General features: G+C 35.3%; 1 pseudogene; it reads left to right on the forward strand.

The window, feature by feature from the left end:
* Positions 1 to 4858: 4858 nt before the first annotated feature.
* On the forward strand, positions 4859 to 9426 carry LOC123944037 (annotated as a pseudogene).
* The last annotated feature ends 14829 nt before the right edge of the window (positions 9427 to 24255 follow it).

A 24255-nucleotide genomic window follows, 5' to 3' on the forward strand; every position in this document is an offset into this window, starting at 1 on the left:
TTCAACCAAAGCATTTTATGCATTTATTTATTTTCAAGTTGTCAACAACGTTTTAGAAGGCAAAGGCCGACAAAGCTTCTTCCAAAAAAGCCAAAGGGATTCTTTATTCCTTTTGAGAAAAATGACCTACAGACATTTTTGCAAAACTGCTAATAAAAAACTGAGTGCCAATATGTTTGCTGAACCAAAATAAAGCCTCTTAAGTATGTACCAGTGTAATATGATGATATATAGTGCAATATAGAAAAGAAAAAACTAACAGGAGTAGAGAGGCTAAATAGAATATAAACATTTATTATTACATGAACTCATTCTCTATGCCCAGCCTAATGTTTATTCATATCCGGAACTTCTAAACTGTAACAAAATAGTATCTGAAACTCGATTGTGCACTTTCACTAAAACACTCAAAGAAAGAAGTCACTGAAATAAGAATTCATATATTCTCCTCAAAAGTCTCATTTACCGTATTTTAACATCCACATTAATTTATGTTTTATATCATGAGTATCTAGAGCTCATGGGTTTCAGTGTTCTCTTTTCTACACACCCAGTGCATTTTAGTCATTGCCATATAAAGGGTAGTCAATAAAAGTTTCTTGAATATTTTAATGAATAAATCTATTTTATATCAAAGAATCTTAACTTTGAGTCATTAAAGGATATTTAACAGACCCATGAGCCCCTAAAATTGTACACAAAGTACTTCTGTTGATGTCAAAAGTCCACTTTATTCCTGTAGAGAAAATCCATACATTTTCTCATATTTCCAAAGAGCATCATTGACTTTCCTCCCATAAATGATTAAGTCTATTTTCTCTCAAAAATGTAAAGATACAATCTTTTAAGACAGTATGGTATAATAGGAAGGTCTTAGGACTTACAAAACCCTCAGAAAACCTCATCCTTCACAGTGATTTGTTAGAAACATTTCCATTAAAAAAGACAAAGATATTAATTAGGTCCATTGTTTTAACACATTATATAATGAGGTCTTATCCAAATTTAAAAAAATGTAAACAGCAACAAGAGATGTAAAGTTGAAAAAAATTGTAAAGAGTGCTATTATGTATAGATGATATTATCATCTATATAATAAACACAAGATAATATACAGTCAAGAATTAGAATTAATATAAGACTTCAACAAGATTGCCAGATAACAAGGATAAATATTTTAAAACAATGGGAGTTCCAATAAATTGGGGGGGGGGGGGAGGAAAGAATACATAATTTAAAAGATGTATAAACTAAGAAGCTTAAATTACAAGAACTCTGGACTATATCTGGTACATTCTATAGAAAAGTGCAAAACTATATTAAAGAACATAAATACTTAATAGGAATTTTATAAAATGAGTATTAAGTAAATAGAAAGAAATATCACATAGTTTCCTTTAACAAGGCACAAAAACCCAAATTCTAAAACAAAATAATAGGGTCACCTTGGTGGCTCAGTTGGTTAAGTGGCCTACTCCTGGTTTCAGCTTAGGTCATGATCTAATGGGTCCTGAGACTGACCTCTACTTCAGGCTCCATGCTCAGTGTGGAATATGCTTGAATATTCTTTCCCTTACCCCTCTCCACTCTCATACACACACTCCCCCTAACAAATAAATAAATAAATCTTTTTTAAAAATTAAAAGAAAATAATAACAAAACTTATTATATTAAAATCAATGTTTCCTTTACCAAACTGCCCCACAAGAGACAGTCTACCCAAAGGAATTTTGCATTTTCAATGTATATAACTAGTAAGGACACAGTATCTAGAATATGTTCAAAATGTTTATAAACCAATAATCTTTACTTTTTTTTAAAGATTTTATTTATTTATTTGATAGACAGAGATCACAAGTATGCAGAGAGGCAGGCAGAGAGAGAGGAGGAAGGAAGCTCACCGCTGAGCAGAGAGCCTGATGTGGGGCTCAATCCCAGGACCCTGAGATAATGACCTGAGCTGAAGGCAGAGGCTTTAACCCACTGAGCCACCCAGGTACCTCACCAATAATCTTTAAAACATGAATGAATACAATATACAGTAGCATTAAGAAGAGGCATAGAAGTTAGAGTAGCAGTAGTTACAATGATTATTGTTAGCATTAACATTATTATTACTATTGTTACTTAACAAGGACTTAACAAATCTTTTCTTCTAGTCCCTTCCTTTTCTAGATCCAGTTGCCAAAGTCCTGGGAGATCTCACCTCAAATCACAAAGACTGCCAAAACTAAAATGCTTTAAAACAAAACAAAACAAAAAGCCAAATCTAAATTTCAATCTATTATCACAATACTTAATCCACAGACTCTAATTATTAAACAAATGCTTCTCTATGCAACACAATATGAAAAAAACTATTTATACCAAACTGAAAAGGAATACAATATAAAAAGAATTAGTTCAGACTAAGAGTACCAGAGTAAGACATGATCAATTATTTTAGCAATAGCAAAGAAAAACTACAAACTAAATCTCTGTGACAAATATGGTTATAATTTTAATAAAACTTTATCAGATAATTTTGTGGTTGACATCTATAATACAGATTTAAAAATTAAATAGCCATTTTCAACATATTTTCTAGCAATAAGATAAATGATCTCTATCATAAACTTCTGAAAATATCTGGAAGTTTCAATGTATAATATTATAAATAAGAAATGCATTTTCATTTAGATGCCATGACTCCAAAACATTTTACAAGGTACTGGTTCTGTCAATCAAAATTGTTGAGGCTGCTGTAAGATCCACAAGTCAAAATTTTTTTCTCCTTATAACATGACCTTCTTTATGTCTAGTAATGATTTTTACTTTAAATTTATTTTGGGTCATATTAATATAGTCACAACAAATAGCACTGTATTATTTTCACCTTTTTTCTTTAAGATTTTATTTATTTACTTGAGAGAGAGATAGCGAGAGAGAGCAAGCATGGGGGAGGGGACAGAGAGAGAGGGGGAATAGAATCCGTACTGAGCGGGAACCCCACCTGGGGCTCAATCCCAGGGCCTCAGGATCATGACCTAAGCCAAAGGCAGATGCCACCAAGACATCCCTGTTTTTCACCTTTTTACTTTCAATTTTCTCATTTCTGATACTTTAGATATGATCTTTTAAATAGTATTTAATTAAAATTCATATTTTTATGAAGCCAGATTTTTTTAAGCTTTCACATGGAACATTTATTCCATTCACATTTAATTTAATTACAGATATATTTGGGCCTATATCTGCCATCTAATTTCTCACTTCAATTTTATTTCTTCTTTGTTCTTCCTTCTCTCCATTATTGCCTTTCAGTCATTGAGTAGGTATTTTTTCTCAAAATCTATTATTTTTTTTCCTTTACTACAGTGAACTGTATGCTCCCTATTTTATTCCCGTAAGATTAGTCTAGAAAGTACGACACACATATATAATTGATCAACGTTGAAAATTAACCAGTATATTTATTCTCTTCTTTGATCCTATGAGAACACCAATTACTATTCTTCCTCATTTATACATTATTGTTTTTTGTTTTAATTCTATCTTGTACCTTTAAACCACACAAAACAATATTACTTGCTTTTGAAAGATTAAAGTGCACTTAGATTTACTACATATTTACCACTTCTTTCATTATTCATCCCTCTCACCATATATCACTTGGTATTGCTTCTGCCTGAAATGTATCTTTCAGATTTTCCCTTTATAAGGATCTACTGGTAGGAATATTTTTGCTGATTTAAGATGTCTTTTTTTTTTTAACCCTAATTCTAGATATTTGCTTTCACTTAGTATAGAATTCTAGGTTAGCCCTTATTTTCTTTCAACATATTTAACATACATGCTCTTTGGCTTCTGCTGTTTCTACTGTTAATACTGAGAAGTTGTTACTTATTAATTGTTACTCCTAAAATTTGAGGATTGGTGTTTTTATTTCCAAAAATATCCCAAACATCATGTATTACAATATTGTTTATATTCCAATTTCTCTTTCCTCTCTTTGAAACTCCAATTAGACGTATGTTGAAATTTATTACGTTAATATTCCATGGCTTTTATCTCTCTCTTTTATGGTTTCCTTCTCTTATTACCTCTGTTGTATATTCTAGAGAATTTCTTCTCTTCAATCTTGTAGTCCACTAATTTTCCTATTGTTCATCCAATTAACTGCTAAATGCATCCATTAAGTCATTCAGTTTTATTTTCAATTGTTCTGTCATTTATTCTCAGATATTCTTTTTGGTTATTTTTCAATCTGTTGGTCCTTTTTGATAGCTTCCTGTATTTTGAATATCTTTTCAAGCTTGTCTTCTTTCAAACATACTAAGTATTATAATTCAATAATATATGCCTGATAGCTCCAACAGTTGAAGTTTTTGCAGATTATTTCCTCTTTCTAGTGTTTTTATTTTGTTTTTGATTCTCTCATGGTCAGCTATTCCTTTTCCTTAGCCAGTTATTTGTAGGAATTCTCTCAGGTCTATGATTAGTGGGCCTTCATCCAAAGGACATTGGCATTTACTTCTGCAAGATACCCTGGAAAAGAGAGAGGTCCAAATGGGCTTACTTTATTATTTATGCCATAGCAAACAACATTAGCTCACATCCACTTTGGTTACTCCTACTCTTCCAAGTTCCATGGGATAATGCAGAGGCAGGCTAAGGTAGGAGTCTTTGTTACATTCGTAAGAATCTTTGTCATAACTAAGGAACCTCAAAATTAAGAAACTATTAATCTTTTAAAGATTTTAAAACCTGTCCGGTTTTGCCTATAAGGAATTTCTGTCTTTATATTCCTGGTCAAGAAAAAAAAAAATTTAAAAAAAAAAGAAAAAGAAAAAAAAATTCTTCCTTCTAACTTCCAAAGATGTCTGCATTTCAAACACAGCTGACAAAACCTGCCAGTACCCTCAGTTCAGAAGACATGCAGATAAAACAGAAATGTCTCACAATAGAAGGTAAGTTCCAATACCTAATCAGCCATATTAATGATAATAGAAAATTTCTTTCTAAAATATAATATATGCTATATATATGAAAGAAAACATGTAGTAATGTATGTGTCTTAAAATAAGAAACAATCATGCATCCACCATCAGGCCAGAATTCTGAAGAAAAAAAATATTTTCTGATAGAAAAGAAAGCAACCTCTTTGAATTCAACAATAATCACTTTTCATTGTTCACAAAGTGAAGCATCATTTATTTAATCCTTACATTGTACAAATTCTAGTGATAAAAGCTGTAGAAAAGGACTTACCATCAAACAATCAAATAAATGTACAAGTGAGCATTTAATTACAACAAAGGGAAGGAACATGGTTCTTTGAAAGTATAGTAAAAAATAAATAAATTTTAGACCAGAAAGTCTAAATAAATTTTCGACTTAGACCAGGAGGGTGATGAGGTTATCAAGGAAGACTGCTCTGGGGAAGTGATGCTTCTGTCGTTAGCTATGGGCTAAGTAACAAGCAAATATTAAGTCTTCATTTATTTTTCGGGAAATATATAACATCACAACATTGTTAAATGGAAGTTTCAAACTGGAAATTACAACAATTACCATATCCTCACTTTTTTTTTTCCCTTTTTATTTATTTATTTTTTTTTTCAGCGTAACAGTATTCATTCTTTTTGCACAACACCCAGTGCTCCATGCAAAACGTGCCCTCCCCATCACCCACCACCTGTTCCCCCAACCTCCCACCCCTGACCCTTCAAAACCCTCAGGTTGTTTTTCAGAGTCCATAGTCTCTTATGGTTCGCCTCCCCTCCCCAATGTCCATAGCCCGCTCCCCCTCTCCCAATCCCACCTCCCCCCAGCAACCCCCAGTTTGTTTTGTGAGATTAAGAGTCATTTATGGTTTGTCTCCCTCCCAATCCCATCTTGTTTCATTTATTCTTCTCCTATCCCCCTACCCCCCCCATGTTGCTTCTCCATGTCCTCATATCAGGGAGATCATATGATAGTTGTCTTTCTCCGATTGCTGTATTTTTATTTTATTTATTTTTTTTCTCATGTTTTTTTTTTGTTTTTTTTTTTAATTTTCATTTTATTTATTTTTTTCAGCATAACAGTATTCATTCTTTTTGCACAACACCCAGTGCTCCATGCAAAACGTGCCCTCCCCATCACCCACCACCTGTTCCCCCAACCTCCCACCCCTGACCCTTCAAAACCCTCAGGTTGTTTTTCATGGGGAGGGGAGGCGAACCATATCCTCACTTTTTGAAAGTCAAAATTTGATCATTTAGAATACTGTCCCCATTACCCACCACCTGTTCTTATGATACCATTGGTCCTGGGCACTTCATACTCAGTAATCTTTCTGATTATTCTCCCTCAACCACTCTCAAACACACAGTGAGATCAACTTGCACTGAGCAGCATTTCCTCTTCACACCAATGGGATAACACCCAACCTTTTTTTAAAAAAGATTTTATTTATTTATTGGCCAGAGAGAGAGAGAGCACAAGCAAGGGGGGGGGGGGCAGCAGACAGAGGGATAAACAGGCTCCCCACTGAGCAAGGCCCTATGGGACTCAATCCCAGGACTCTGGGATCATGACCTGAGCTAAAGGCAGACACTTAACTGAATGAGCCACCCAGGCATCCCAATATTCAAATTTAACATCTGATATTATGACCTATTCTGTAAGGTTAATCTTATTTTATCTATTCTAATTTGATAATTTCATAATAAAAAGAGTGCACTGTGATGATTTAGTGAATACAATAACTTATTTAGTGTTTAAAAAGCAAAGTAAAGTAAAAATCCAACAACAAAGACAAATACTATGCAGTGTATAAAAGCAAAAATATAAATACCACAGAATCTGAGTAATATTGAGGCATGCCTTAAAAACAAATCTTGTGTGTGTGTTCCAAAACAAATAAATATTCTTTAATTACTGTATTTTTTCTTTTGTTTGTTTCTTAAAAAAAAAAATCTACTTAGCTAATTTGGGCAGGTTACATTGAGCCAAAGAATGACCTCAAAATCTTGTATAGTTCAAATCACATAAAGATTTCTGTACAGAGAAAAATGGAATGTTTTACAATATACCCCAAAATAATTTGCATTTACAGAGATAAGTAAAAACAATTACATTTCTAATCACTGGCTATTTTCACCTTATGAGGTATATGTTCCTGATACCTGCATGGTTTGGAAATACTGACTTGGGGCATCTGCATAGACAATTTGAGTCTAACAAAATAAGACAACCATTTGAATTGCTGTACAAGAGTGATGGCTCTTTGCAAGATGTTTCCTCTTTTTCTACCCAACAAAAATCTGGGTGTATTATATAATTTTTAGTGTATTAAGGGCCACAACATGTCATGAATCAGTGGGGAGGCTTGACAGATTTTGTGAATATCATTCTGCAACTGTTCTCTGGGCCATACTTTCTCCTTTATATTCCAAAGAGGAAAAGAGAATCAGGGAGCAGTTCTACACATTTGTTTTTATTAACCGAGTGCCAAAAGGAATAGGCAGTTAAATTAATAGCTACGCAGAGGAATGAAGTGTGTGGAAGAATCCATCTCTGTCTCATAATTTAATGTCATATAGAAAGGACATCCTGACGTTTGTCTCACTTTAATCACACTTCAACCAGGTTTTTATTTACATCCACATTTTATACTTTGCTATGTAATTCTAAGTCTCAGAGTAGCTTCCAAAAATACAATTAGCATACAACCCCAAATGAATTTAAAATTTGAAAATTTGAGACAAAGAAAAATATGGTCGCACAAGTACGAATGAAAAAAATATTTACTATGAGATTTCAAAGAGAGAACCCTATTATATACTAAACAATACAACAACTCAAAATAAGTACAGTGACCTTCACAGAGAAGTTTCTTCCAATATCTCTTAGTATAGGATGATGACAACTCACCAAACAATTCAGTAACAAGGAACTGGGTAGGAAACCAGTGTGATCCACATAAACACAACTCTCTGAAGCTCTTGACAGGTACTTACAATGTCTAGAGATATAGGTGGATCAGCTATGCTTAAGCAAATAAAATTCTTTTCAATGTGGTTATAGCTATTGAGCAGCTCTCAGGTCCATAGTTTACTCTCTGGCAAGTATTTAAAACACAACTATATTTCTGATTATGTACACTGGCATGTGCATCAATAATCTGAGTTGATAGATATTTTCTTGAGTAAAGAAAGAAGTTTAACAAATGTAGTTCACTTCCAGAGTACTTAAAAAACATCATCAATAATTTAACTATTTGTAGAATATAAGTTTTGTGTTCTACTGTAGAGAATCCTAAAGCTCCATATAGCAATAAAGGGGCACACAGAATGTACCAAAATTGTTTTCAGGAAGGTATACACACCTAGAAATTTTCTATAAAGAGAGTGTTCAGTAGAGACAGAACTCATGTATTTGACTTCAGTATTCTACACAGCAGACTATATAATCTTGAACTTCCATGCTTCTGTAAAAATAAGATATCCATGTCTTTATATATATAGAAAGACGCAATTAACAAATAAAGTAAGAACAGACTAGTAAGATTAATATTTTCAGGACGGTGTCATGTTTGGATAAATTTCCAAATGTGGGAACTATAAATGGAGACACATACTGACTTAGTTTTATCATGAAACATATATCAAATTATCAATAAAGAATGAAATCTATAATGTACTGAATGAGGGAAATATTCATTGTCCCAACATTTCTAGTTCTAAAAATATATCCCTCATATAGGCATACATGTTGTAGCCACTATCACAAAATACTCTGTAACAAACCATTCTAAAATTCAGTCACTTAAAACATGAAAAATTTAGGTCCCAGCCACCAGACTGGAAGCACCAGGCTCAAACCCTAATTTCCTTGTCTAGCTTGAAACCCAGGCACCGCCAAGATCCCAGCTTATCACTCTTTTCTAATGGACCCTGACACCAAAATCATTGGAAACATGGCACTGTTGCCTATCAGAAGTCAGTTCAAAGGACTCATCCCTAGACAGACAAAAGATATAGGCATTGTGGATGAAGCCATCTATTACTTCAAGGCCAATATCTTCTTCAAAAACTATGACATTAAGAAGGAAGCTAATAGAACCTTGATATATATAATTCTCTACACTTTTGTTGTGTCTAAAGAATCTCCAAAAGTGCAATTCCAAAAGCCAAGGTGAAAAAGAAATGTATACACTAGGAATCACTAATTTTCCCATTCCTGAAGAGCCTTGTTTTCCACTTAATGCAATTTATGCCACCCCAGCAAACAAACAGGAAGATAAGGTGATGTTAACCTACTTAACAGCAGTTGAGACAAGAAACTGGACAGATTTGTGACAAAGTTTTTGACCCTCAGAACGATAAACATAGCAAGAGGTGGACTTGCTTTGTGAAGAGACAGTTCATGAAAAATAGACTTTCAGGACCTGGACAGTGAAAAGAGCCTAGGCAGACACTTTCCACAGGTGTGGGCAGCATTTTACAGCAAGATGTATACAGTTCTCATTGTGGTTTTGATTTGTATTTCCCTGATGCCGAGTGACGTGGAGCACTTTTTCATGTGTCTGTTGGCCATCAGTTCTTTGCCTTTATTTGATAAAGTTTTAAACAGAAGAGAGAAGAGAGCGTGTCTTCACTTGAAGAGCTCTTTATTAAGAATTTGTATGGGGGAGGGAAGAATGGGTTATTGAAGGATGATTTGAATTTTATGTAATATTAAGCTGGTGCTTAATAAAAATAAGTAAGAATAAAGAAGTTTCTAATGAAACAAGAATAATTTACTCTCATTCATTTGTTAACTGGTCTAGACTGAATTCATCTGAGCAGCTCTACTGATTAAGACAAGGCTTACTCATACATCTGAGGGTCTTGGTGTGATGTAGCCTAGATCCAGCAACAGAACTCTGGCTTTGCTTCACATATCTTACCCTCTTTTCCTGAATCCACAGTGTTAGTCTGGCCATATTCCTTCCAGGTTGATAAAAGAAGCTCCAGAAAGCAAGCAAAAACATGCAGGACTACCCAGGGCCTGGGCTGGGAATTAGCAAACAGCTACTTCTGACCATTCTATTGACTAAAGCAAGTCATATGGCTGAACCCAAAATCAAAGAGGGCCATGAAGATGACAGGAAGAGAGTAAATATGTTTAAACAATTAACTAGTCAAATACAGTTAAATATAAAACATATTGCAGTTTGTTAACAAATACTTGAGATGTCTATCAATGTTAAAAATTCTATAAAATTAAATGTTTTCATATAACAAGCAAACTATACAACTATTTTTAAAAGTATTATTTTATAGGTTCTGATAACAAACACATAACAAACATATCTTAAACAGAATAAAAGAAATGTGTAAACAGTGAAAAGATAAGCAAAAGATTTTCAATCCATTCTATCCTGTATCTGGGAAGAGATTTTAGTGGCAGACACTCCTAGAAAAGAAAGCAAGCATGTGTTCCTTCTCACAATCTCCCTGTAAATATGCTAAAAGTATTTTTGCTGGCAGCAGATTCCTTTCCTTCCTTTTATCGGAATATACCTGGTTTTCAAAGACAGGTATGGTAAAAACTATAATCCATAAATTTATTAGCCATGACTTCCTAGAAAGTGTCCCAAAACCAGTATAACTATATGAACATGTGTTAGCCTTCTAGGACTGCTATAACAAACTACAGGTTGAGTTGCTTAAAATAATATTAATTTATTTTCTCATGGATCTGGAGGCCAGAAGTCCATGATCATTGGTACCAGCAAATTTAGCCCCTGCTGAGAGGTCTCTTCCTAAGTTGTAGTTGGCTTCTCTCTTGCTGGATTCTTACAAGATCTTTCCTCAGTGTGTATATACAGTGAGAGTTCTCCGGTGTCTTTTTTTTTTCCTTTTCTTTTTTTCAGTGTTCTAAGATTCATTGTTTATGCACCACCCCAGTGCTTCATGTAATATGTGCCCTCCTTAATACCCACAACCACGCTCAACCATACCCCCAATCCCCTCCCCTCCAAAACCCTCAGTTTGTTTCTCAGAGTCCACAGTCTCTCATGCTTCATCTCCCCCTCCGATTTACCCCAATTCACTTTTCCTTTCTTTCTCCTAATGTCCTCCATGTTATTTCTTATGTTCCACAAGTAAGTGAAACCATATAATTGACTTTCTCTGCTTAACCAATTTCACTCAGCATAATCTCCTCCAATCCCATCCATGTTGATACAAAAGTTGGGTATTCATCCTTTCTGATGGCTGTGTAATATTCCATTGTATATATATATATGACCACATCTTTATCCATTCATCTGTTGAAGGGCATCTTGATTCTTTCCATAGTTTTGCAATTGTGGACATTGCTGCTATGAACATTGGGGTACAGATCGCCCTTCTTTTCATTACATCTGTATCTTTGGGGTAAATACCTAGTAGTGCAATTGCAGGGTCAGAGGGTAGCTCTATTTTTAATTTCTTAAGGAATCTCCACAATGTTTTCCAAAGTGGCTGAACCAACTTGCACTCCCACCAACAGTGTAAGAAGGTTCCCCTTTCTCCACATCCTCTCCAACACTTTTTGTTTACTGTCTTGTTGATTTTAGCCATTCTAACTGGTGTAAGGTGGTATCTCAATGTGGTTTTTTATTTGAATCTCCCTGATAGCTAAAGATGATTAACATGTTTTCATGTGTCTGTTAGCCATTTGTATGTCTTCTTTGGAGAAGTGTCTGTTTTGTCTTCTGCCCATTTTTTGACATGATTATCTGCTTTTTGGGTGTTGAGTTTGAGTTCTTTATAGATCTTGGATATCAGCCCTTTTTCTGTAATGTCATTTGTGAATATCTTCTCCCATTCTGTGTGTTGCCTCTCCATTTTGTTGACTGTTTCCTTTGTTGTGCAGAACTTTTTATCTTGATGAAGTCCCACAAGTTCATTTTTGCTTTTTTTTCCTTTGCCTATGGAGACACGTCTTGAAAGAAGTTGCTGTGGCCAATGTTGAAGAAGTTACTTCCTATGTTCTCCTTTAGGATTTTGATAGATTCCTGCCTCATGTTGAGGTCTTTCACCCATTTTGAGTTTATCTTTGTGTATGATGTAAGAGAGTGTTCGAGTTTCATTCTCTCTACCATAAGATACCTTGGAATAAACCTAACCAAAGAGGTAAAGGATCTGTACTTGAGGAACTACACAACACTCATGAAGGAAACTGAAGAAGACACAAAAAGATGGAAAAGCATTCCATGCTCATGGATTGGAAGAATAAACATTGTTAAAATGTCTATATGCCAGAGCAATCTATACTTTCAATGCCACCCTGATCAAAATTCCACCAGCATTTTTCAAAATATTTGTATGGAAACAGAAGACTCCAAATCACTAAGGAAATGTAGAAAAAGAAAAACAAAGCTGGGGGCATCACATTACCTGATTTCAAACTTTATTACAATGCTGTGATCATCAAGACAGCATGGTACTCGCACAAAAACAGACACATAGACCAATGGAACAGAGTAGAGAGTCCAGATATGGACTCTCAACTCTATGGTCAAATAAACTTTGACAAAGCAGGAAAAAATATCCAGTGGAAAACAGACAGTCTCTCTGGTGTTTCTTCTTGTAAAGACACTAAACCAACTGAATTAGGACCCCACCATTTTGACCTCATTCAAACTTAATTACTTCCTTATGCGGTCCCATCTCCAAATATAGCTAGACTGAGGGCTAGCTTCAACATAAGAACTTGAAAAAGGCATTCAGGCCATGACAGATCATAAAATTAAGATCTTTCCTGACTTAAAAAGTTAGGAGAAGAATAAATGAAACAAGATGGGATTGGGAGGGAGACAAACCATAAATGACTCTTAATCTCACAAAACAAACTGGGGGTTCCTGGGGGGAGGTGGGATTGGGAGAGGGGGAGCGGGCTATGGACATTGGGGAGGGGAGGCGAACCATAAGAGACTATGGACTCTGAAAAACAACCTGAGGGTTTTGAAGGGTCGGGGTGGGAGGTTGGGGCAACCTGAGGGTTTTGAAGGGTCAAGGGTGGGAGGTTGGGGGAACAGGTGGTGGGTAATGGGGAGGGCACGTTTTGCATGGAGCACTGGGTGTTGTGCAAAAAGAATGAATACTGTTACGCTGAAAAAATAAATAAAATGGAAGACAAAAAAAAAAAAAAAGTGCTTCCTAAGTAAAATACCAATATATACTTCATCTGTTAACCTGAGTCAGCATTTCTTCCAGTGAGAGAGCAAAGGGCTAAGGAATCATACTGGGGGAGCTGAACATCTTCTTGCTTCACCTGTGCCCCTTGACTAATGAATAGTTAATAATGAGGTATACCCTGAGTAAGATCTTTTTTGTGTGTATATTTGACTTGACAATAGAATCCTTTGCATTCTCTCAAGTGTATACAGTGTTTCAAGAACTCTGGAGAATTTTTAAGTAAAACAAATCAAATAATGAATAACATAGATTATGTATCATATTTAGTCAGCTACTTAAAGATATTTAAATTTACTAATGAGTAAATTCTAACATCAAAATTCAACTTTCCACAGAAAGCTTGTACATAGTTAAAGGGCCTTGAAGAATTAATTTTAGTAATCTTAAATTAACAAAATTAAATTTATAACTTAAAAATTTAGTGTCTAGTACATAATAATTAGAAATAAAAACTAAAACAGATGTAACTGAAAAATAACAAAAAATACATTGAGAAAAAAGAATCATTATGATCATAATAATCTTCATTTTTATTAGATTTTACAATGCATGGCATGATATAACCCCCTCCATTCATAAAATGACAGGGTTTGAATTGTGTTTGTTATATATATTCTCTCCTACTGTGGTATTTTGGCAAATGCTAGTATTATAACCAGTGTTAATTAATAAATCATAATTCTCACTGTGGGATGCATTTCTTAACACATACATGAATTCCCAAGAAAAATATAAAAAATGTAAAATCTTTTCAAATCTGTAAGCTGGAACTTCTAATTAAAAATACTACAATATGTTCCATAATGGGAAGGTCTCCAAAAATCTCTGTACATAGGTTAGAAAGATGAAAAGCTCATGAAAAATTCTGCTCTCTGCCGCAGGAGGTATTTATAAAGATAAGCAGATTGATCAAACTAAAAAATAGAAGCTTGTCTTTTAAACTGCCAAAACTTTTCAGCCCCTGAAAAGTCTTATTGGATCATATTAGCATTTACTAATTACTAGTCATTTATACTTCAAGTTTTTTATTAAATTTTTTTCTTTAGCCCCCATAGAATATCTTTTTGAAATATTTTCTCAAAATATCATTCACCATAACCCAATGTACTAAATATAAAGCCCATTTTATGAATTGTTTAACTGAGAGTTCCCATGACATATGCTTCCTCCCATCCGTATCCTTTGTACAAATAAAGCTTTTCAAACCAACAGATAATAAAACTATGTAACTTCTAGCTTATATCCCCAAAACAAACAAACTGCAATTAATGAAACAAGATGGCATTGGGAGGGAGACAAACCATAAATGACTCTTAATCTCACAAAACAAACTGGGGGTTGCTGGGGGGAGGTGGGATTGGGAGAGGGGGAGGGGGCTATGGACATTGGGGAGGGTAAGTGCTATCGTGAGTGCTGTGAAGTGTGTAAACCTGGCGATTCACAGACCTGTACCCCTGGGGATAAAAATACATTATATGTTTATTAAAAAAAAAAAAATTTGGAAGGGGAGGCGAACCATAAGAGACTATGGACTCTGAAAAACAACCTGAGGGTTTTGAAGGGTCAGGGGTGGGAGGTTGGGGGAACAGGTGGTGGGTAATGGGGAGGGCACGTTTTGCATGGAGCACTGGGTGTTGTGCAAAAAGAATGAATACTGTTACGCTGAAAAATAAATAAAATGGGGAAAAAAAACTGCAATTAATGAGCTCACTTTATAGACATCTTCAGTTATCTAGAATCTACTTTTATTAAAATTGGATTGTATATGTGCTAATCCATTTTATCAAAATTAGACTGTTTGTGTGTTACATGAAATTTTTTTTTTTTTTTTGGCATTTCTCACATTTATTTATTTTTTTTTTTTTTGCTTTCTATTTATTTATTTTTTTCAGCGTAACAGTATTCATTCTTTTTGCACAACACCCAGTGCTCCATGCAAAACGTGCCCTCCCCATCACCCACCACCTGTTCCCCCAACCTCCCACCCCTGACCCTTCAAAACCCTCAGGTTGTTTTTCAGAGTCCATAGTCTCTTATGGTTCACCTCCCCTCCCCAATGTCCATAGCCCGCTCCCCCTCTCCCAATCCCACCTCCCCCCAGCAACCCCCAGTTTGTTTTGTGAGATTAAGAGTCATTTATGGTTTGTCTCCCTCCCAATCCCATCTTGTTTCATTTATTCTTCTCCTATCCCCCTACCCCCCCCATGTTGCTTCTCCATGTCCTCATATCAGGGAGATCATATGATAGTTGTCTTTCTCCGATTGACTTATTTCACTAAGCATGATACGCTCTAGTTCCATCCACGTCGTCGCAAATGGCAAGATTTCATTTCTTTTGATGGCTGCATAGTATTCCATTGTGTATATATACCACATCTTCTTGATCCATTCATCTGTTGATGGACATCTAGGTTCTTTCCATAGTCTGGCTATTGTAGACATTGCTGCTATAAACATTCGGGTACACGTGCCCCTTCGGATCACTATGTTTGTATCTTTAGGGTAAATACCCAGTAGTGCAATTGCTGGGTCATAGGGTAGTTCTATTTTCAACATTTTGAGGAACCTCCATGCTGTTTTCCAGAGTGGTTGCACCAGCTTGCATTCCCACCAACAGTGGAGGAGGGTTCCCCTTTCTCCACATCCTCTCCAGCATCTGTCATTTCCTGACTTGTTAATTTTAGCCATTCTGACTGGTGTGAGGTGATATCTCATTGTGGTTTTGATTTGTATTTCCCTGATGCCGAGTGACGTGGATATAAAATCAATGCACAGAAATCAGTTGCATTTCTGTACACCAACAACAAGACTGAAGAAAGAGAAATTAAGGAGTCAATCCCATTCACAATTGTACCCAAAACTATAAGATACCTAGGAATAAACCTAACCAAAGAGACTAAGAATCTATACACAGAAAATTATAAAGTACTCATGAAAGAAATTGAGGAAGACACAAAAAAATGGAAAAATGTTCCATGCTCCTGGATTGGAAGAATAAATATTGTGAAAATGTCTATGCTACCTAAAGCAATCTACACATTTAATGCAATCCCTATCAAAATACCATCCATTTTTTTCAAAGAAATGGAACAAATAATCCTAAAATTTATATGGAACCAGAAAAGACCTCGAATAGCCAAAGGAATATTGAAGAACAAAGCCAAAGTTGGTGGCATCACAATTCCGGACTTCAAGCTCTATTACAAAGCTGTCATCATCAAGACAGCATGGTACTGGCACAAAAACAGACACATAGACCAGTGGAACAGAATAGAGAGCCCAGAAATCGACCCTCAACTCTATGGTCAACTAATCTTCGACAAAGCAGGAAAGAATGTCCAATGGAAAAAAGACAGCCTCTTCAATAAATGGTGCTGGGAAAATTGGACAGCCACATGCAGAAAAATGAAATTGGACCACTTCCTTACACCACACACGAAAATAGACTCCAAATGGATGAAGGACCTCAATGTGAGAAAGGAATCCATCAAAATCCTTGAGGAGAACGCAGGCAGCAACCTCTTTGACCTCAGCCACAGCAACATCTTCCTAGGAACAACGGCAAAGGCAAGGGAAGCAAGGGCGAAAATGAACTATTGGGATTTCATCAAGATCAAAAGCTTTTGCACAGCAAAGGAAACAGTTAACAAAACCAAAAGACAGCTGACAGAATGGGAGAAGATATTTGCAAACGACATATCAGATAAAGGGCTAGTATCCAAAATCTATAAGGAACTTAGCAAACTCAACACCCAAAGAACAAACAATCCAATCAAGAAATGGGCAGAGGACATGAACAGACATTTCTGCAAAGAAGACATCCAGATGGCCAACAGACACATGAAATTTTTTTTAAGTGCAAGCAAAACCAAGGTATAGACACAAGTTTGCTTTAACATTTGGGTACAAAATATAGTTTGCACTGATACACAAGGAGACCACCTGGCTTGAGGGATATGACTCAGAAACACAACTCTATTATTATCAATAGTAACAAAATAGGTGGCTATGGGGAAAGATTTATAACCTATTAACAAGTCTCTATTACTTTCTTAACAATCCACAGTAAGCCTATGATTTATTTACCAAAATAAATGAATTTATATACAAAATACCTTTACATCACAAAAAAAATAGTTATTCAATCAAATTTAAAGAGTATTTTCTATTCCCAGTGAGTTCCAAGAAGTAGCTCCAATCTGGACCTAAGACTCTTGTAGACATTTTGAAGCCACTGAAGAGTAGCTCCACAAGTGCTTGGCTCTATAACATTGATGACATAATATAATCTCAACCCCTTTGCCCCTGAGAACAATAATACCCAGTTTTCTGATACAGTTTCCCTTGAACCTCTACATCCTGAATCTAAAAATACCTAGTAGCATCTCTTCTGCCAATAAACTTCAATTTTAGAGGGCAACAAAAAAAACGAGTTTTTCTAAGTAAAAATTGTTGCTAATTCATTGTAATTATAATTCCAGCTATTTAAAAATGTAAATTGGGTGATTATATGATAAATTGTCAATGTAGAAGTATCCTATATTTTGATGCCAGCCTATGGAATCAGGATACCATTGCCACTAAAGCACTTAAGTTCAAATATTCTGACATAGGGAAATTGCTGGAAGCAACACAATACAAAACAAAGGGAAGAACTGTTATCAACTTTCATTGCTTTGTGGTTTCTTTTTTTTTAAGATTTATTTATTTGAGAGAGAGATACAGAGTGTGTGGGGGGAGGGGCAGAGTTGGAGAGAGAGAGAATTTCAGGCAGACTCCCCGCTGAGCATGCAGCCTGACATGGGGCTTGATCTCAGGACCCTGGGATCATGACCTAAGCCAAAAATCAAGAATCTGACACAAAAGACGGAGTCACCCAGGAGCCCCGCTTTGCAGTTTTTTAAAAAGTATTTTAGATAAATTTTTGATATTTCATGTGAAGATTATTAGTTACAAATTCTCAGTGAAAGAAAATATTTGGATAAAGTGTTTGGGAATGTCTTCCCCTATGATTTTAATGCCACTTATGATCCAGTGTGCATCACGGAGAATTTTTTTAGCCACAGATGGAGGGGAGAATAAGAAGCAGTAAGAACTAGGAGGGACTACAGAATTATGAATGGAATAAAAATAAACAATGCTCTGAAGAAATATTTTGGATTTGAAGAAGGGAAATATTTATTTCATAGCAGATTTCATTTCATTATCATAATACAAAGCATTTTTAAGAAGAGATACCATTTAGTTTAGTGATTCCATCTAGCTTTACCTATCTTCCAGAAATCTAATAGAATATTAAAACATAAAAGAAAAAAGCATCATGCATCAGCATGACATGTGGACTTAATACCAATATTTATCCATATATTCCTAATTAGCAAAACTTATATTTAATGACATATAAGCATCATTAAGTTAAATATATTGAATATTTAAAGAATTCTTATCTTTGGATATAAATAACTAAAGTAATATTTATCTGATATGTACCTTATCTTGATATATATTTGTATCTCATAGGGGAAAACTTAAAAAGGAAAATTAAGGAATTACTACACAAGTGAAAGAAACATGAAGGGGGAAAAATCCTTAAAGGATCATTTACAGGCTTAAGAATTTACCAAATCAAAAGCACCTACAACCCTGACAAACCAAAACTCAAATTCCAGTTGAAATAAACCAGTTAAAATTATAAAATGATTTTTACTACTCCCAGAAAATAGAAAAATCCAGTGGAGTCATCAATCAATTTTTTTTTACATTTTTTGCATGTAGCATTTGAGAAAACTTCATCAAAATAATTTTTCTGAGTTTATTATTTCAATAAGAAGGAATGCTTCCACCAGGCTTTTTTATTAAAGAATGTGCTTATACGATGATAATTTATGTCTAGTTCATTAAGCAGGTGTTCTGGGCAAGATAATATAGGGGAAATGGCAAATATGACACACTGTTTTCCATTAACCCCTCTGGCACTGACACTCTGAAGCTCCCCTTCTGAAGACTAATCCATTTTGCTTAATGCTTAGCATTTTCAGATCCTAGCTCTGGGTGCCAGAAAGGTTTTATGTTTGAAGTACGAGGAAAGTACGTGACAATTTTGAGCACCTAGTTGGTTAACCCTTATGAAAATCAACTGATAAAACCCAAAAGCATCAAAAGTAGAAAGGCTCTTTGTACAATTGGAATACACCAAACCAGGACGCTTTTTACTCTGTCATTGGAGCAGATGCTATAAATTTCTTTTCCTCAAATAGACGGAAAGCATTTTTTTTCCAAAATGTAACTGCTATTGCCACACTTCAGAAGGTTCCTTAACCGCCCCCCACCGCGCCCAATTACATTCATTTCAGACTGTTATTTAGGAAAAGTAGGGTTAAAAAAAAAAAAGAAAAAGAAAAGATGATGAATATGATTATTTTTTTTTTTTTTTTTTTTTTTTTTTTTTTCCCTTTTTATTTATTTATTTTTTTCAGCGTAACAGTATTCATTCTTTTTGCACAACACCCAGTGCTCCATGCAAAACGTGCCCTCCCCATCACCCACCACCTGTTCCCCCAACCTCCCACCCCTGACCCTTCAAAACCCTCAGGTTGTTTTTCAGAGTCCATAGACTCTTATGGTTCGCCTCCCCTCCCCAATGTCCATAGCCCGCTCCCCCTCTCCCAATCCCACCTCCCCCCAGCAACCCCCAGTTTGTTTTGTGAGATTAAGAGTCATTTATGGTTTGTCTCCCTCCCAATCCCATCTTGTTTCATTTATTCTTCTCCTATCCCCCTAACCCCCCATGTTGCTTCTCCATGTCCTCATATCAGGGAGATCATATGATAGTTGTCTTTCTCCGATTGACTTATTTCACTAAGCATGATACGCTCTAGTTCCATCCACGTCGTCGCAAATGGCAAGATTTCATTTCTTTTGATGGATGCATAGTATTCCATTGTGTATATATACCACATCTTCTTTATCCATTCATCTGTTGATGGACATCTAGGTTCTTTCCATAGTCTGGCTATTGTAGACATTGCTGCTATAAACATTCGGGTACACGTGCCCCTTCGGATCACTATGTTTGTATCTTTAGGGTAAATACCCAGTAGTGCAATTGCTGGGTCATAGGGTAGTTCTATTTTCAACATTTTGAGGAACCTCCATGCTGTTTTCCAGAGTGGTTGCACCAGCTTGCATTCCCACCAACAGTGGAGGAGGGTTCCCCTTTCTCCACATCCTCTCCAGCATCTGTCATTTCCTGACTTGTTAATTTTAGCCATTCTGACTGGTGTGAGGTGATATCTCATTGTGGTTTTGATTTGTATTTCCCTGATGCCAAGTGACGTGGAGCACTTTTTCATGTGTCTGTTGGCCATCTGGATGTCTTCTTTGCAGAAATGTCTGTTCATGTCCTCTGCCCATTTCTTGATTGGATTGTTTGTTCTTTGGGTGTTGAGTTTGCTAAGTTCCTTATAGATTTTGGATACTAGCCCTTTATCTGATATGTCGTTTGCAAATATCTTCTCCCATTCTGTCAGCTGTCTTTTGGTTTTGTTAACTGTTTCCTTTGCTGTGCAAAAGCTTTTGATCTTGATGAAATCCCAATAGTTCATTTTCGCCCTTGCTTCCCTTGCCTTTGCCGTTGTTCCTAGGAAGATGTTGCTGCGGCTGAGGTCGAAGAGGTTGCTGCCTGCGTTCTCCTCAAGGATTTTGATGGATTCCTTTCTCACATCCGCAAATCAATCAATGTGATAGAACACATTAATAAAAGAAAGAACAAGAACCATATGATACTCTCAATAGATGCTGAAAAAGCATTTGACAAAGTACAGCATCCCTTCCTGATCAAAACTCTTCAAAGTGTAGGGATAGAGGGCACATACCTCAATATTATCAAAGCCATCTATGAAAAACCCACTGCAAATATCATTCTCAATGGAGAAAAACTGAAAGCTTTTCCATTAAGGTCAGGAACACGGCAGGGATGTCCATTATCACCACTGCTATTCAACATAGTACTAGAAGTCCTAGCCTCAGCAATCAGACAACAAAAAGAAATTAAAGGCATCCAAATTGGTAAAGAAGAAGTCAAACTATCACTCTTCGCAGATGATATGATACTATATGTGGAAAACCCAAAAGACTCCACTCCAAAACTGCTAGAACTTGTCCAGGAATTCAGTAAAGTGTCAGGATATAAAATCAATGCACAGAAATCAGTTGCATTTCTGTACACCAACAACAAGACTGAAGAAAGAGAAATTAAGGAGTCAATCCCATTCACAATTGTACCCAAAACTATAAGATACCTAGGAATAAACCTAACCAAAGAGACTAAGAATCTATACACAGAAAATTATAAAGTACTCATGAAAGAAATTGAGGAAGACACAAAAAAATGGAAAAATGTTCCATGCTCCTGGATTGGAAGAATAAATATTGTGAAAATGTCTATGCTACCTAAAGCAATCTACACATTTAATGCAATCCCTATCAAAATACCATCCATTTTTTTCAAAGAAATGGAACAAATAATCCTCAAATTTATATGGAACCAGAAAAGACCTCGAATAGCCAAAGGAATATTGAAGAACAAAGCCAAAGTTGGTGGCATCACAATTCCGGACTTCAAGCTCTATTACAAAGCTGTCATCATCAAGACAGCATGGTACTGGCACAAAAACAGACACATAGACCAGTGGAACAGAATAGAGAGCCCAGAAATCGACCCTCAACTCTATGGTCAACTAATCTTCGACAAAGCAGGAAAGAATGTCCAATGGAAAAAAGACAGCCTCTTCAATAAATGGTGCTGGGAAAATTGGACAGCCACATGCAGAAAAATGAAATTGGACCACTTCCTTACACCACACACGAAAATAGACTCCAAATGGATGAAGGATGAATATGATTATTCACAATATCTTAACCAAGGTCTCAGGATCACAAACCACCTCCCTCCATTCCATGGCCAAATTTAAGCTCACAGTCTTGCTTTATCACTATGGATTTAAATGGATTTGCACATTGTACATGAGCTCCAGTTTGCCACAATTTCCACCAATCCTGCTAGAATGATACCTAATCTGTTTTATTCATTTACTTGATCTGCTTAATTCTCACAGGCACTTAAATCCCATCTAAATATTTATCTCCCAAAGTTAGGGTCCATTTTCTCCTTTGGTTTTATATTTTCCAGGATTCAATACTGCAGAATTTAGTATTGTTCATGGTTAGGAGCACTCTGGTCTCAGATGACCTAGATTCAAATCTGAGTCAACTTCTGTTTGGCTAATTACTTAACCTCATATGTGAAATGGCAATCATATTATCTGCAGTAATATCGACCTATATACCAGGTCTAACCATCAGGGCCAGTTTCACAGGCATGCAACCTGTGCACAGGGGACCCCACTCAGAAGGGTTAATGCTTGAGTGAGAGTTCTATTGTCTCTGGCTTTAAATTCCTAACCATTTTTGAACAAAGAGCCTAGCATTTTCACTTATCAGGCCCTGAAAATTATATAGCCAGTGGTGCCAATCAGAGAGACTAAACTCAACCACTTAGTTATAGAGCTTTCTCCATATTACATCTTAAAATAGATAAGTGTGATATAAAAATAAATGGACTTACAATGATATGTAATGACTCACTTTTTTTTCTTTTTACTGATTCCATTTTCTCAGCTGTATTTTTTCTTATGTATATACTGACTCAAAATTATAAACATTTTTATTCTATAACATTTGGAAAGACTTAACTAATTGCTCTGGGTTGCCAGATTTAACAAATCAAAATACAGGATACTCAGTTATATCTGAATTTCTGATAAACAGTAAATAATTTTTAATAAATACATAATAAACAGTAAATAATTTTTAATAAATACATACCATGTAATATTTTGGAAACACTTATGTGAGAAAATCTAACATGCATCAGAAGCAATAAAAAAATGATACTGCATTATATTTAACCAACAATGTCAGCAAAATTCTGGGTATTTCTCCAGATTTCTAAGGAAAGAAAGCAGATGAAAATGAAAAATTGTGTGAATATACAGAGATATATAAAAAAGGGATAAAGTCATACTAACTCATTTCCTTGAAAATACAGACTTATTCATTATGCCCCATACAATATTCAAATAAAATATAAAGTAGTATATATTCCTTCTAAAAATAGAGGGTATATTATTACATTATTCGTCTTTAGAGTACATCAGTGGTCAGGCTACTATCTCCCCATGTTTCAAGCATAAGAATTAGACATAAGCTCTTAGCCTCTGAGGCAGACTGAAGTGCCTTCTCTCCTACCATAGATGGAATCTCTCAGGTACTCAGAACACATCCTGATTCTATCTTCTAACGAGCCATCTTGCTTTTCTCCACGAGCGAGTATATGTTTGCTGTTTTTCTCAATTACTCCATTAAATAAGGAAAGTCATATTAAAAAATCTAAAGTCATATAAAAAATCTAAAATATAGTAGCAAATCTCCAAGCTATAGAACACTAGTGTATCAAGAAAGTAATGAGATCAAGACTCCAAATTTTGGCTTCATATGATTGTGGACGGCTCTGATTCCACAAAACCTCGTGAAGACAGCCAAGATGAAAAAACAGTTTCCTATCTTTCAATCTAGACCTACAAAAGTAAAATGAAGCATATAACTGCTGAAATTATTCTAAGTATTCAGGCAAATACCACAAAATAATCTGAATTTATCAATGAAAATGTTTTCCTATACATTTTTCTAAAAATATTTCTAAAAATACTATATTACCTTAATTTCTAGGGATGTTACACAAGTAATTCAAACATGATACATACAGTCCCTTCCATTTACGCTCCAGAGTTAAAAATAAATGATCTCAAGCCCATACTACAATTTGGTTAAGTAGACTGTCATCATATGAATAACCTAAACTGCCTAAAATGAAAAAGTCAAATTTGAAAAATAACAGTAATTTCAAAGTACTCTCTTTTTTTCCAAAAAAGAAATAATATGATGTGAAGAGTGTATGCTAGTGAAGGTTCAGATTTATCTATTATGAAAAATAACCATA

Source organism: Meles meles, chromosome 1 (assembly GCF_922984935.1).
Source record: "Meles meles chromosome 1, mMelMel3.1 paternal haplotype, whole genome shotgun sequence".
NCBI classification, from domain to species: domain Eukaryota; kingdom Metazoa; phylum Chordata; class Mammalia; order Carnivora; family Mustelidae; genus Meles; species Meles meles.